Genomic DNA, 16,680 nt, shown 5'->3' with positions numbered 1-16,680 from the left:
TTCATAATCAGAAAACTACAAAGCTCTTCCATTTTGGAAAAAAATAATCACTTGCCCCAGAACCTTCACCACATATCTATATTCCAATTACAATCACACCTCACTGCTCCCAATGGGGATGAGAAGGATAAAACCCTGATAGGTTTTACCTGTCGAACAGGTGTAGTGGTTAATTGGGAGCTGGTGGCAGCTGGGAACCAGAGCACAGCTCAGCCCAGCTGGAATATATGTATCCACTTTCTGAATGTTTTATTGCCTGGGGCTTTGCTCTACAATTGGACTTAAGCATTGTGGCCCACGTAGCCATCTGTTCTGGGATCAGCTGGACCCAAGGCCATATGTAACATATTAAGCATATCTAGACCTGTCTAAATATAGCTAGTGTGTGCAACAGGAAAGGATGGGGCCAAACTATAATGCAATCTTAACCCGCTCCCCACAACTGGGCAGGTGACCTGGAGGAAGTGTAGAAAGTTCTGCTTACTTCCATATCCAGAGTTCTCAATGCACGTAAACCGATACCCTGAATTGTAAAACTTTTAACAATGAAAACATGTTCTTGCCCTATTTCTAAAACTTTAACTGTATTTCCTAAAAGTTTCACTGTCAGGACATGAAAATTCAGTCAAACACAAAAATCAGTTGGACCAAGTCAGGGAGGTTTTATACAAAGAAGTTAGAAGTATCATTAGCAAGCACTTATTTAACATCATGTTATGTGCAATTTACATTTAATCCTTATAATAACCTTAGGAGGCATGTACTACTCTTCGTTTCATTTTACAGATGAGGAAACCGATACAGAGAGGGGTTAATTAACTTGTCCGCAATCTCACAACTAGTAAGAGCTGGAGTTGAGATTCTACACCAGGCCATTCAGCTTCATGGTCTGCGTTTTGTGATCTTTAGTATAATAGAAGCAATGCAGCTACTTCCATTTGTTGGTACTTTTATACGCTCTAGCTCACAACTTCTTCATAACAGTATCAGTTACTCATTATTAACACCACTTACATTTGAGGAATCGGAAGCTTTGAGGATTTAAAGAATTTGCTCACAGGTTCTGCCACAGCAACTAAGTGAGAAAAGCAGGAGTCAAAGCCACTTCTTAACCACTCTGCTTTCCTTACAATTAGCCTCCTCCAGCCAGGTCTTACGGGACAAGACAATCTGCTTTCCAGTAGGACTGCATTCTCATAGGGCCCCAGGTCCTCATCAGAATGCTAATCTTTATTCTCAAAGCTCAGACTCAGTAAGTTTCTTGGCTTATCACTCTCAAGCTTTTAAAGATAATGAGGCTGGGTGCAGTGGCTCATGCCTGTAATCTCAGCACGTTGGGAAGATTGCTTGAGTCCAGGGGTTCAAGACTCCCCTGAGCAACATAGTGGAGAACTCATCTCTACTAACTGATTTTTTTAATTAGCCAAGTGTAGTGATGCTGTAGTCCCAGCTACTCAAGAGGCTGAAGCAGGAGGGTTGCTTGAGCACAGTAGTTCAAGGTTGCAGTGAGCTCTAATTGCACCACTGTGCTCCAGCCTGGGCAGCAGAGTGAGACCTTGTCTTTAAAAAATTAAGATAATTTCCATTTCAAGGTTTATGTGAATTTGTATTGTCCACATATGTTGAGTTACAAAGGTATACAAATTATTATTATTGGTGAAGATTTGGCCTTCTTTCTACAAAGGCTCAATTTTTGATGAGAATGTTACAATATTATTTGGAAAGCATCATGTAGGAGTGGAAAAGTTTAGAATCAAAACTCAGTATAAACCCATTCTGCCACTTTAAGGTGATTCCACCTCTCTAGGATAGTGATACCACCTGCACACCCTAACTGCCAGGGCTATTCAAGGAACAGCTGTGCTGATGTATAAGTTATGCATAAGCATTTTACATATTGGAAACAGCTCTGTACAAATAAATGATCTAAAAGTCATGGTTCCTTAGTCATTGTATTTTGTTTCATAGACCCACTTTCATCCCAAGCACTTTTTTAACCCCAAGCCTCCAATCATATTGAGCTAGAAAGTTTAGAATCACAGAACATGAAAATGAGGGCAGACTAATATGCTTCAACTTTCTTTTGAGGATCTTTCCACAAAGAATGGAGCTGAAAATATTTTAAATTTGGTTGGTTGTTCCAAGAAACCAGAAAGGGAAACTCAGAAGAAATTTTTTTTTAACTATTTCATCATTTCAGTTAATTTTGTTCTTCCCTGAAACACACTCACCTCCTACAATATTCTTGCTGATGGGAGTACTAGGTTTAAAAGGGAGCACTTTTACATAAACTGCCCTAATAAGATTTTGTAAAGTGGATTTTGGAACCTTAAGGAGGAGTTCAGAGGAGTCACAGGTGTTGTTTTTAAGCTAAAGGGACACGTTTTTGATCTCAAACAAAAGGCAATCAAAAATTCTCCAGCATTGCTAAGGTGCATGCCCCAGTCCCTTTTGTACTTATATGACTTTTTAAAAAATTAATTAAAAAAATTAATTTTAAAAAGTGGAGGCGTGGAGGTGGGAATTGGCTCTACTGGATCTAAGAACCTGAATGGTTCAGTTTGATTCAGGTCTCTTACCTCTAGGGTTTTGTAGCCTGAGAATATGTGTATTGTCTGAAATGAAAGCAACCAGAAAAAAAAAAAAAAAAAGGAAGTAAAGGGGGAACGGGAGAAAAGGCGTCTCTCAACAGAAGGAATCGTTCCACTCAAGCGGGATAGGAACTATTCTGCCAGAGCAAGGAAGCCTGCTGAGAGCAGGGACCTAACAAAGTAACCCCCTTCTCCCCACTGCACCCCCAGTAGCTCACCTGCTTTCCCACCTCCATGCTGGCCTCAGATGGCTCTCCTATTTGGACTCCTAGCCTGCAATGCTCGTTTCAAATGCTGCCTCCACCATTAATCCTCCCCAGAACTCCTTAGCAATCTTCCGCAGCCCCTCCCTAGGAAAACTCTAACTTTTGCTTTGATATATCATCACTGTGGTCTTGGGCACTTCAGGCTTGTCCTAGCTAGACTTAAAGATGGTTCAGCTCACGCCTGTAATCCCAGCACTTTGGGAGGTTGAGGTGGGTGGATCACCTGAGGTTGGGAGTTCAAGACCAGCCTGACCAAAGTGGAGAAACCCCATCTCTACTAAAAACACAAAATTAGCTGAGCATGGTGGCACATGCCTGTAATTCCAGCTACTTGGGAGGCTGAGGAAGAGAATCACTTGAACCTGGGAGGCAGAGGTTGCAGTAGCCAAGATCTCACCATTTAACTCCAGCCTGGGCAACAAGAATGAAATTCCATCTCAAATAAATAAATAAATAAGACAGTTCAATGACTACAGAGACAAACTACAGGAAGATTCTCAGCACAGGGCCTCATACCCAGCAGGCACTTTGTGTGAGTTGAGATGAATACAACTGATCACTCAGATTTACTGAGAGAATCCTGATTTTGTTCAAAGAAGGCAAATATTCACAGTGTTAATAAGACTAATATCAAGAAATAGCTCTTTTAAAAAAGGGATATATTGACTGTTCGCGGTGGCTCACACCTGTAATCCCAGCACTTTGGGAGGCCAAGGTGGGTGGATCACCTGGAGTCAGGATTTCAAGACCAGCCTGGCCAACATGATGAAACCCCATCTCTACTAAAAAATACAAAATTTAGCCAGGTATAGGAACATACGCATGTAATCCCAGCTACTAGGGAGGCTGAGACAGGAGAATTGCTTGAATCCAGGGAGCGGAGGTTGCCGTGAGCCGAGATCGTGCCACCGTTTTCCAACCTGGGCCACAGAGTGAGATGCTATCTCAGAAAAAAATAAAGGCGATATATTATTTTCTGGATAAAACTATACTATTTATTTACTTATTTACTGTTATTCAGAGTTTCCTCAGCTGAGGTTATTATAAATTAGGGAACCAAGGAACCCAGAAGTTGGAAACAACATAACAACATACCCAAGTTGAACACTGCCCTAAGTTGTTTGTTGTTGTTGTTGTTGTTGTTGTTTTTGAGACAGACTCACTCTGTCACCAGGCACCAGGCTGGGGCACAGTGGCACAATCTCAGCCCACTGCAACCTCTGCCTCCCGGGTTCAAGCAATTCTCCTGCCTCAGCCTCCCGAGTAGCTGGGACTACAGGCACATGCCACCACCCCCAGCTAATTTTTATATTTTTAGTAGAGACAGGGTTTTACCATGTTAGCCAGGATGGTCTCGATCTCTTGACCTCGTGATCCACCTTTCTCGGCCTCCCAAAGTGCTGGGATTACAGGCGTGATCCACCACGCCCGGCTGCCCTAAGATTTTGTTTCTTTTCTTTTTTTTTTTTTTTTTTTTTTGAGACAGAGTCTCACTTTGTTGTTGCCCAGGCTGTAGTGCAATGACGCGATCTTGGCCCACTGCAATCTCCACCTCATAGGTTCAAGCAATTCTCCTGCCTCAGCCTCCCAAGTAGCTGGGATCACAGGCATGTGCCACCACGGTCGGCTAATATTTGTATTTTTAGTAGAGACGGGGTTTCGTCATGTTGGCCAGGCTGGTCTTGAACTCCTGACCTCAGGTGATCCTCCTGCCTCAGCCTCCCAAAGTGCTGAGATTACAAACATAAGCCACCATGCCAGGCCAGCATTGCCTTAAGTTTTAAAGGCCATCCCAAGAACCATACAGAGTTTGGGGAAATAGGAAAGTGTTTCCTTAGAAGAAGAAGGAAATGTAAAAGGAAAAACAAAGAAGAGAAAGTCTGAGCTGAAGATGTGAGCAGGCAAAGCTTTGGGGAAAATAGAAAGATTAAGCTGGCAACAGTCCAAGGGCCTCAGCTACCTGAAACGGATGTTCCTGGGCTGCCCTGGGCTAGTCTTGTGAAGTCGTCATGCCCTTAGAGAAAAGGCCGTACGTGCTCGGAGGTTCAGGGACAGTGCTGGGTTTAGAGTCCATTAATCCAGTTTAGACATTCAGTAAGCTTCTAGCTACTTTATTATCAACACCTTAAATTTCCTATATCCCTGTTAGTTTCTGAAAGAGAAGTCTGGGCTAGGTGGATATCTCTCGTGATTTAAGTGAATTTGTGAACGATGATTGTTCCAAGAAGAAAGGAAATTGGGACAAAGCTCCATGATGCATCCTGATGCAACTGTTCCCCTGAAAACCTTAAATCTCCTCCCATTTCTTCTGCCTTTAAGAGACAAGTCTTGGTTGTGATCATTGGCTCAAATAATGTGGACAGAGACAAAGATATTGAAATGGACTGTCCCACGGTTGAGAAAATAGTCAAGAAGAGAAAATCCGAGACTACTTGGAGTGCTTTAGGAGGGAAGGTCATTGCTGAGAAGAAACGGAGAGCTTCCAAGAAAATGAAAGGTAAAGCTCTACCAAATAGAAACTAAACCTACGTATTAAGTGTTATTCCCATAAAAGACGGGTGAGAGAAAGTGATATGATTGTGAAACCATGTAAGTGTGGAATGGGAGGGAGCCAGAGGCCTTTCCAGGACAGAAAGTTGTGGGGAGCTTTATTGCAAGCAGGTAACTTTGACTTTTAGACTATACATATTCATCATTATGTACAGAAAATGTGTTTCTTCTGGTTCCTGTGTTCCCCCCAAAGCCCAGGTGGACTTCATCTTAAACTGCTGGCCTGTGGCATAGACAGAAACTAGGAAACCCGCTTCTCCACGAGAGCAGCTGGGCGTGGGCTGGGCTGAGGTGCGACGGAAAGAGCTCTAGAGTAAGAGAGGTCAGTACCTTGACCCTCGGCTTGACCCGGCTAGCGGACGGTTAAGTGGGCCAGGGCAAGTCACCGAGCTTTCCTGGTACTAAGTGGGCATGTAGTCCAGTTCGGAGATGGCATCCTTCCAACACTTCCCTAGGCGGCTTGTTGGAAGGCTGGGCACCTCCGCGGCTCTGGCGCGGCAGGGATCGCTCCCACACTTACTAGGCAATATGTCCGGTGGAAGACGAAGCGGTTCCCGCTCAGGAGCTACCCTCCCATCTTCCCGGGCCCTCCTGGCCCGAGAGGGCGGGAGAGGTAAGCATCCCGCTGGTGGAGAAGGCAGCGATTCCGGGCGAAGGTTGCGCGCCGGAGGCGAAGGATTCCAGCAGTTCGAGGTCTCTGTGACCCGCGCTTCTGTTTCTCAGCTCGGCCAGTTGACGACGGCGTCTTCGCGGTTCCCTGGACACGGCCAATCACAGCGCGCCTCCCGGAGCCGGCCCCGCCCACAAAGCGCGCCCTCCGTTGGGGGCGCTGGCTGGGGAACCCCGGGCCGAGGAGGCGGGGCGCCGAGGTCGTCGGTGAGTCAGGTACGGAAAGCTGGGATCCAGCACCACCCGGGCCGGGACGACTTTCACTACCGACTTCCAAGTAGAGGCCACGCTAGAGGGACAGAGCGGATGGCCTTGCCCCTGCGCCTACTGTCAGTGGGAAAATTAAAAACAGCGGAGAATATGAATGAATGAATGATGAATTGTGAAACCATGTAAGTGTGGAATGGGAGGGAGCCAGAGGCCTTTCCAGGACGGAAAGTTGTGGGGAGCTTTATTGCAAGCAGATAACTTTGACTTTTAGACTATACATATTCATCATTATTTCTACTCCGATGAGCCGGAGTAGAAAGCCAGGGTGCTAATAGATGGAGGAGGAAGGAGGCAGAGGCAGAGGAGAAGCCAGGGGACTGCAGGGAACGCTACAAACGAACTTCTGTTCGTACTTTTCAACGTGCAGAGTATGGACCCCTGCGTAGTTTTAATTTTCACCTCAGCACTGGGAGGCGACGCTCTCTTCCTTGCGCAGTTCAGGGAAAGAAGCTTTAAAAGAGGTGGGGCAGTTCGTTGTAGCTCAGACACTGGACGTGGGCGGAGCTGAGACAGACGGGAGGGCCAGCGAGCTGCAATTTTGCAATTGTGGAGGCAGGGGCTGCATTTGCCAAGAATATTCTTACATGTTTGACATGACTATTCCTATAGACATTATTTTCTCCATTCAGCTTTGTTTTCAACCTTTGTTTCACTGTTACCTTATTAAGTAAACAAAAGGCTCTCCAGTCACTAGGAAATAAAATTGTGCTTATGAAAAGCATCTTTAAAAATCTTAATGAAAGATCCCACACTAAGTATTGTTTTTAGGGTATTGGGATAGTAAACGATTTTACATTTTAAAATTAAAGAACCGACCAGTTCATTTGCAGGTTTTTCAGTCAAAGATCTGATAAAACACAGTTAATGTTAGAACTGAGTAATTCTGTCCCCAAAATAAAAGTCTGCTTCATCGACAGAGATTTATTTCCCCTGCATTCTTTTAATGCCTCTATCATTTAAAAAGTACTGAAAGATTTGATTCCATATCACAAATCATTCCTGGCAGTTATTAGATCATATGTGATTTGGCCCTGCAAATGAAACCTTCCATCCATACCACCAAAAACCAAACAAAAGCTTGATAGTACTGAAGACTTTTCAGAAGGGAGTAGTACACCAACTTCACCCACATTTATTAATCCTTGCTGTCCACACCCGGCCACACTAATATTCCTGGGTCACGGGGGTGAGATAGAGCACACAGCAACACACAGCCAAATGCCCTGCCTCACATGGTCATGCCAGGCACTCCTGTTCCCACCTTCACCCCTTGCCTACTCCTTTCCCTGGAACACCTGCCACGTACGTGCAAGTCGCCAAGATGATCTGTCCCTGTCTTTGATGTTTATGTGCCTATAAGCATACATTCTGATGAAAATGTTAAATATTACTTACTTAAATTGTAGAATGATAAGTGAGGAGAAGTTTAAGTTCATTTTGAAGCATTACATAGTTGATGTGGACTTCAGTTCAGCTAGTTACGGAATTAGTTCAGCTAGTTATTTGAAATAAGGAAACCTTTAGCACAGTGGTGATATACTATTATACTGAACTTTTGACACATTTGTTTTGAATTTACATTTTTACAGATAATTTGTATCTTTCCTTCAACCTCAATAATTGACATTGATCAAATCACTGTCATCCTTGATGTCAAACCTCTGGACTTTACCTTTCAGGGCTCAGATTTTACTTTCAGATTTCTTGCTCATTGCCTCCAACACAAACCCCCATCCCAGAGAGACCTGCCTGGTCCCTGCCTCTGAGCAGATGCCTTTGCTCAGGCCACCCAGATTGCCACCGTTTGGGAACCATAGTCCCTTCAGGGTCAGGTCTAGCTTTTCTCTCTCTCCCCCAAAGCCTTCCCATGGATACTGCAGCCCTAATAACTTCTCTCCACCAATCTCCAGTCTCAAAGCATAGCTTGCCAGTACCACACTCTTGTCAACCATGTACAAACCTTTGACAAGCTTTTCATTGTTATTTGACCTTTGTGCTGTTTACTTTTCAGGTTGAATGGGTTTCCTTTTCTTTATACAAGTCTATCACTGCCATGGCTTGGGCTTATGGCCATGATCAGAACATTTGGCAGGGGAGGGAGGGTGATAAGAAAATGAAGGAAGGAAAAGCAATTTTCCTAAGCCCACTGCAAAAACTAGAACCAGAGGAAATGGATAATGTTAACTCAGGGGAATTGTATTTATGTGTGAGAAAGAACCTGAGATGGAATTAAAACAGAGGCACTCCCTCTGAAGAGGAAGGAGGAATTGAGGGAGTGAGGCAGTTAAATCAGGAAGCAGTTCTTGCTGAACCTTTGTTAGCTCTTGCAGCGAAGGGAGTTTTGGCCATTAGGGACAGCTTTGGGGGAAATGAGTGGGGACAGAGATCAGACAGGTTTGTCTGTGCTGTGATGTTCCTGAGTTCAGCATTTGTTACTTGGAAGAGTGAATGCAGGCTTGTGGCTCTCAATCTAACATCTTTCATGAAAAACAGAACTTGTTTTCTACCCTTGGCAAAGCGTTCACTTTTACTAGAATGATTTAATACTTAATCATAGCTAAAATGTATTGAATGTCAGACCATGTTCTAAGCGCTTTAAATATGTTCCATCATTTAATACTTAGAAAGCTCCATGAGGGAGACATCATAATTATCTCCATTTCCTAGATAAGTAAACTGAGACAGAATATTAAGCTACTTCTCCAAGGCCACTCAGCTAGTGGTTCTGGAATTTGAACCTAGGCAGCCTGACTCCACCCCTTGCCCTGTTAATTATATGCTGTGTTGATCAACTGCTGGATTCAGTTTTCTCCAAAAGGAAATTTCTGTCATCTCAGTCATACAGTGTTCATTTAGTGCTGGATATTAATGACACAATGAAGTCCTCAATGGATTTAAATATTTAAATGGGTTTTTAACGGAACATATTTCAATTTTAAATGTCATTAAGCAGGTCTGTTTTTAAATTACTCTCTCTGGCAGAGCACAGTGGCTCACACCTGTAATCCCAGCACTTTGGGAGGCCCAGGTGGGTGGATCACCTGAGGTCAGGGGTTCAAGACCAGCCTGGCCAACATGGTGAAATCCTGTCTCTACAAAAATACAAAAATTAGCTGCACATGATGGCAGGTGCCTATAATCCCAGCTACTCGAGAGGCTGAGGCAGGAGAAACACTTGAACCTGGGAGGCAGAGGTTCCAGTGAACCTGCATTGCGCCATTGCACTCCAGCCTGGGTGACACAGTGAGACTCTGTCTCAAAACAAAAAAAAATTTACCCTTCCCACCCACTCTTCCTGTTAACCATTGGCTTTGTAAGGTGGCATTATTTTTAAAATGAGCTGGCTGCCTTGTAGGCTGCTAACATATCCCAACAGCAAATTAAGAAGAACTGAACAACAATATTTTATATAAACAAAAACTCTCAAACAGTTGGAAATTGAAATCACTTTTCAAAATAGATATTGATACTAAAACCTAGCAAAGGCAATAGTCTTAGGATGATATTTTGATCTTACGGGAATGAGATCAGGAATGGACTCAGTCTTGCCTTGGCGTGGCCATCGTCCTTCTGCAGTTCCTGAAGATGAGTAGCATGATAGACAATGGCAGAAGGTGATAAGGAATTTCCTGACTTTAAGTGATTCTAACTCTAGTAAAGGGTGACCTGGCTATGTTGGCACAGAACTTGGGCACTAGTGTGGAGCCTTTCTCCCTTCTAAACACAGATCTTTCGACCAGCTCCTTGTCAAGACTACGAGGGTGAATGTGTAACACTGCTTATGCAGGAAGAAGAGAAATGAGAGGGTCTGTCCATAATAAGAGATCAGCAGTTTGTCTGTCCTCCTTTCTCCCTGAGAAAGAGCGAAGTACCAAGGAGAGGGCCACACAGGGGTTTATAGCTCATAAATTTGGCACCATCATCACCCTGTAATCTCATCCAATTATATCACTGTTCCCCTTTCTTGAGGAGTGAAGAAGAAGGAGGAAAGAGAAAAAGAATTTAACATTAGAAGAATTAGAACATTCGCACTGATTAATATAATTGTAAAAATCCTAGATAAAAAAAAAATTGAATTCAATGGAATATGTTTGAAAGAATAATTTTTTTAAATTTGTTAAAGTACATACCTTTCTGCCAAGCAATGTCATTTCTAGGTTTCCTAGAAAACACACAGAAGTGTTTTTATCATTGCAGAATAATGGAAAGCATCTAACAAGAAGGGTGTAGTTAAAATTATGCTGTATTTGTATCGTGAAATGGTAACATTTTAAAATAAAAAGGTAAACTTCTTCATAATAGTATACAAATGTCTCCAAGATATATTAAGTATTTTCTTAAAGTTGCAGAGGTCGGGCACAGTGGCTCACGTCTGTAATCCCAGCACTCTGGAAGGCTGAGGCAGGCGGGTCACGAGGTCAAGAGATCGAGACCATCCTGGCCAACATGGTGAAACCCTGTCTCTACTAAAAATACAAAAATTATCTGGGTGTGGTGGCGTGCGCCTATAGTCCTAGCCTCTTGGGAGGCTGAGGCAGGAGAACTGCTTGAACCTGGGAAGCGGAGGTTGCAGTCAGCCGAGATCATGCCACTGCACTCCAGCCTGGTGCCTGGCGACAGAGCAAGACTCTGCCTCAAAATAAATAAATAAATAAATAAAGTAATTAATTAATATAAAATAAAAAATAAATACATAAACAAAATAAAATAAAAGTTGCAGAACATATGTACAGGCCATTGCATTCTACATCAACACATACACACAATTATATTGATGTATTCATATGCTTATTTCTACTCACAGCCCATTGGCCAAAAGAAGTCACATGACCCCACCTAATTACCAGGAGATGGGAAAGTATGGAGAACATGGATTAGTCTCTGGGCAGTGGGCATTTTTCTCTGCCATATTAATCCAAGGCTTAGGTTCTCGGAGAATAACAGCCGAGAGGAGTTACAGACAGATGCTGCTTTCCATTGTGCTGCACACAACCCCTGAGGAAGTGAAGTAGAGAAGGGTCTCTGCTTCAGTGTGGTTGCAACGGCATGCGGGAGGCACAGAGTGGGAAGCACACACGCGTGCACACACACACACACTGTCCAGCTGCATCTAAAGTTATATACGAAGGCCGGACACAGTGGCTGACACCTGTAATCCCAGCACTTTGGAAGGCCGAGGGAGGCTCACCTAAGGTCAGGAGTTAGAGACCACCCTCACCAACAGGGTGAAATCCCGTCTCTACTATAAATACGAAACTCATCCAGGCAAAGCAGTGGGCACCTGTAGTCCTAGCTACTGGGGAGGCTGAGGCAGGAGAATCGCTTGAACCTGGGAGGCGGAGACTGCAGTGAGCTGAGATCGCACCATTGCACTCCAGCCTGGGCCACCGAGTGAGACTGTCTCAAAAAATAAAATAAAATAAAGTTATATACTAAGATTTTCTTACTCAAATAGAAATGCTATAACAGAGAGCGGGTTTACAATATTTTATGCCAAAGGGTTTCGTAAAATACAAATGTAATAATAATCATTTAAAGATGATCTCATCTCTCTATATTCTAAAAGCATCTATTCAAGACACCATTATGTTCCCATAAGTCCTGATTCAAATGCCCTACAAACTTTTTGGCGTTTAGGGCTATGGAACTGTACACCTTTTGATGGGTTGGTAGCTTCTTTTTTTGTTGTTTAAAGACAATGCAAACTAAGTTACGAATAGAATGTCTCTTCTTGTTGTGACAGCCAAGAGGCTCAGAACTACACTTGAAGCTCACTAATACGGTTTTGCTCTGGATCCCCACCCAAATCTCATCTCTAATTGTACTCCCATAATTCTCACCTGCTGTAGGAGGGACCCAGTGGGAGATAATTTGAATCATGGGGGTGGTTTCCTCATACTGTTCTCTTGGTAGTGACTAAGTCTCATGAGATCTGATGGTTTTATCAGGGGTTTCCGCTTTTGTATCTTCTCTCATTTTTCTCTTCCCACTGACATGCAAGAAGTTCCTTTGGCCTCCCACCATGATTCTGAGGCCTCCCCAGCCATGTGGAACTGCGTGAAAACAGACTAATATACTCACCTAGAGTAGCTTTCTGCTATAATTAGCCTCCCTCCCTTCCCTCTTTCAGCTCTCAAACTAGTGTTAGATCTACTAACATTAAGATCTAGTCTGATGTTAATAGTTTTGGTAGATTCATATAGAATGGGCCTTTAACTTTAGCCCAGTGCCTTTCATGATTAGGGCATTGCTATGGTTTGGATATGGTTGGTCCCCACCAAAACTCACACTAAAGCTAATTTCCACTGCAGCACTATCGGGAAGTGGGGCCTAATGGGAGGTGTTTGGAACATCTTAGTGGATCCCTTATGAACGGATTAGGGCCATCGCAAGGGAGTGAGTGATTCCTCCTCCTGTTTAGTGCCTCTTCACATACACTTGCTTGCTTTTCCACTTATCTGCCATGTCTTGACGTAGCACATAGCCCTTACCAGAAGCTGACCAGATGCTAGAACCATGCTCCTGCACTTCCCAGCCACCAGCACTGTGAATTAAATAAACTCCTTTTCTTTCTAAATTACCCAGCCTCAGATATTCTGTTATAACAACACAAAATGACCTAAGACAGCCATAAATAAAATCTCTAACAGAAAAGCAGAGGTATCTTTGTTCAGTGTCCTCCAAAGCTTAGACTGTTAATGAGAGGGACTGAGCAAGAGCTGCATGATAAGGGGGTACACAGCAGCCATTCCACCCCCAGGAATGGGCCAGTGGTCATACATGTTTCAGAGCTCAGTTGTTTGAGGGAGAAAGGATTCTGTCCTCCTCTTATGATTCCTTGAGGTTATTGAAGAGTTTCACAGTGCCCAAGAGCTCTATGGGGCAACCCGAGACCCCATAGGCCTCACTCATGCAGAGCTCTCCACAGGAGGGAGCCCCTGATCCCACTTCCTCACTGGAGCTGGCGGGGATTTGCCTCCACGCCCAAAGCCCCAGAGCCCAGTCATTTCACTCAGATTTACACTTCTCCTTTCTCCCAGCTGATGAATGAGCCAGGTTCTTAAATCATTAAGCAATTATGGAAAGAGAAATTATTGATTTTTAATTGTCGCAAAGGTTTAAACAAAATTCCCAGAAAGTCATTATCTAAATGTCATTGTCTTTTTGGATCCTCCTTAACTGAAAGGATGCTTTTAAAAGATTACAGAAGTGGTGGGCTTCTTTCCCCTGTGGAGAGCTTTTCCAACTTCCTGATGAATACTCAACTCTAATCCCTGGCAAGGCTGAAGCCCCTAGCCTTTTGGATCCCAACTCCATTTCCTGAAAGAACAGGACAAGGAATAAATTCCTAATAATGTGAAAAAGAAATTCCATAGAGCCATGCTGTGAAAGAATGAATTTATTTTAAAAAGATATGCAAAAAGCAATTGATATAGTTTGGATATTTGCCCCCACTCAAATTTCACGTTGAATTGTAATTCCCAGTGCTGGAGGTGAGATCTGGTGGGAGGTGTTTGGGTCATGGGACCAAATTCCTCATGGCTTAGTGCTGCCTTTGCAACAATGGTGAGTTCTCTTGAGATCTGGCCATTTAAAAGTGTGTGGTACCCTTCCCCAACACATGCTCATGCTCTCTCTCTCTTTCTCTCTCTCTCTTTCTCTCTCTCTCTCTCTCTTTGTCCTGCTCTTCCATGTGAGATGACTGCTCTTCCTTCACCTTCCACCATGATTGGAAACTTCATGAGGTTGCCCCACAAGACCAGCAGATGTCAGTGCCATGTTTTCTACAGTCTGCAGAACCATGAGCCAATTAACTTCCTGATGAATATTCAACTCTAATCCCTGGCATAATTTTTTAAATAAATTATCCAGTCACACGTATTGCTTTATAGCAATGCAAGAATGGCCTAACACAGAAAATCAGTATTGAGGACTGGGGCATTTCTATAAAGATGCCTGAAAATGTGGAAGTAGCTTTGGAACTGGATAACAGTCAGAAGTTGGAAGAGTTTGGAGGGCTCAGAACATAGGAAGAGAAGGGAAAGTTTGGAACTTCTTAGAGACTGCTTTAATGGTTGTGATCAAAATGCTGATAGTGATATGGATAGTGAAATCTAAGATGCTGAAGTCTCAAATAGAAATGAGGAACTGATTGGAAACTGGAGCAGAGGTCACTCATGTTATGCCTTAGCAAAGAGTTTGGCTGTGTTCTGTTCATGCTCTAGGGATCTATGGAAGTTTGAACTAAAGGGTGATGATTTAGGATATCTGGCAGAAGAAATTTCTAAGCAGCAAAGTGTTCAAGATGTGCCCTGAATGCTTCTAACAGCCTATGCTCAGATGAAGGAGCAAAGGAATGACTTAAAGTTGGAATTTATATTTAACAGGGAAGCAGAGCATAAAAGTTTGAAATATTCGTAGTCCTGGCCATGTGACAAAAAAAAAAAGAAAAAGCTTTCTCAGGAGAGGAATTCAAGCAGGCTGTGAAGCAACCACTTCTAGAGATAGTAGCATAACTAATTCAGGACCAAATGCTAATATCCAAGATGTTGGGGGAAAGGCCTCAAAAGCATTTCAGAGGTCTTCTCAACAGCCTCTTCCATCACAGACCCAGAAGCTGAGGAGGGAGGAATGGTTTTGTGGGCCAGGACCAGGGCTCCATTGCCCTGTGCAGCCTTGGGACACTGCTCCTAGAATCCCAGCTGCTCCAACTCCAGCCATGGCTCAAAGGGGCGCAGGTGCAGCTCAAGGTGCCGTTTTAGGGAATTCAAGTCATGAGCCTTGGCAGTTTCCACGTGGAAGCCTGCAGGTGCACAGAGTGTAAGAGTAGTGGATTCTTGGTAGCTTCCTCCTAGATTTCAGAGGATACATGGAAAAGCCTAGGTATCCAGGCAGAAGCATGCTGCAGGGGCAGAGCCCTCAAAGAGAACCTCTACTCGGGCAGTGGGGAGGGCAAATGTGGGGCTGGAGGCCACACACAGAGTCCCCACTGGTGAACTGCCTAGTGGAGCTGTGGAAAGAGGGCCACTGTCCTCAAGACCTGAGAATGGTATATCCACCAGCAGCTTGCACCCTGCACCTGGAAAAGCCACAGGCATCCAACTCAAGCCTGTGACAGCAGCCTTGGGGGGTTACACCCCCAAGGCTGTTTGGATGTTTGCCACAGCCCAAATCTCATGTTTGAATTTTAATTCCCAATGCTGGAGACAGGGTCTGGTGGGAGGTATTTGTATCACAGGGGCAGATTCCTCATGACTTGGTGCTGTCTTCACAATGGTGAGTGAGTTCTCATGAGATCTGGTCATTTAAACGTGTGTGGTACCTCTCTCCTATTCTCTCTTTCTTGCTCCAAGGTCTGGGGAGCCCACCCCTTGCACCAGTGCTAACCGGATGTGGGACATGGAGTGAAAGGAGATTATTTTGGAGCTTTAAAATGTAATGAATGTCCTGCTGGGTTTCTGACTCGTATGTGGCCTCTATTCCCTTTTTTTGACCAAATTCTCTCTTTTGGAAAGGTAATGTTTATCCAATGCCTATACGCCCATGGAATCTTGGAAGTGAATAACTTGTTTTTGATTTTACAGGCTCATAGATGAAAGGAACTTGCCTTGTCTCAGATGAGGGTTTGGGCTTTTGAGCTAATGCTGGAAAGAGTTAAGACTTTGGGGAACTGTTGGGAAGGCATGATTGTATTTTGCCATGTGAAAGGGACACAAGATTTCAGAGGGGCCAGGGGCGGAATGATATAGTTTGGATGTTTGTCCCAGCCCAAATCTCGTGTTTGAATTATAATTCCCAATGTGAGAGACAGGGTCTGGTGGGAGGTGTTTGTATCACGGGGGCAGATTCCTCATGACTTGGTGCTGTCTTCATAATGGTGAGTGAGTTCTCATGAGATCTGGTCATTTAAAAGTGTGTGGTACCTCTCTCCTATTCTCTCTGTCTTGCTCTTGCTATGCCACGTGAGACACCTGCCTCCCTTCACCTTCTGCCATAATTGGAAGCTTCGCAAGGACTCCCTAGAAGCCAAGCATATGCCAGCTTTGTTTCATGCTTTGTTTGCCATGCTTCCTGTGCAACCTATAGGACCTGAGACATTAAACTTTTTTCTTTAGAAATCACCCCATCTCAGGTATTTCTTCATAGCAATGTGAGAAGGGCCTAACACGGTAACTGCCTCCATTTACTGAAATGAATCAATTAATTGGCTATATAAAATTAAGTACTTGTATAAAATTAAGCACATATTATGAACTGAATGTTTGTGTCCTCCAAAATTCATATGTTAAATATAATCCCCAATATTATGGTATTTGAAGGTAGGGCGTTTGGCA

At 43.8% G+C, this 16,680-nt stretch overlaps 1 protein-coding gene across 2 annotated transcripts in view; it reads right to left on the bottom strand.

Moving 5' to 3' along the window:
* Positions 1-6,148, bottom strand: part of VWA3B (von Willebrand factor A domain containing 3B) — a 236,056-nt gene extending 229,908 nt beyond the window's left edge. For both annotated transcript variants that reach the window (XM_074403828.1, XM_074403831.1), the window contains exon 1: positions 5,928-6,148. The gene's annotated coding sequence lies outside the window, so the exon portion shown is untranslated. The remainder of the gene's footprint in view (positions 1-5,927) is intronic.
* Between the last annotated feature and the right edge of the window lie 10,532 nt (positions 6,149-16,680).

The sequence above is a fragment of the Saimiri boliviensis genome, chromosome 1 (assembly GCF_048565385.1).
Source record: "Saimiri boliviensis isolate mSaiBol1 chromosome 1, mSaiBol1.pri, whole genome shotgun sequence".
NCBI classification, from domain to species: Eukaryota; Metazoa; Chordata; class Mammalia; order Primates; family Cebidae; genus Saimiri; species Saimiri boliviensis.
Note: the sequence above shows the minus strand (reverse complement) of the source record. Positions and strands in the feature narration are given on the sequence as shown.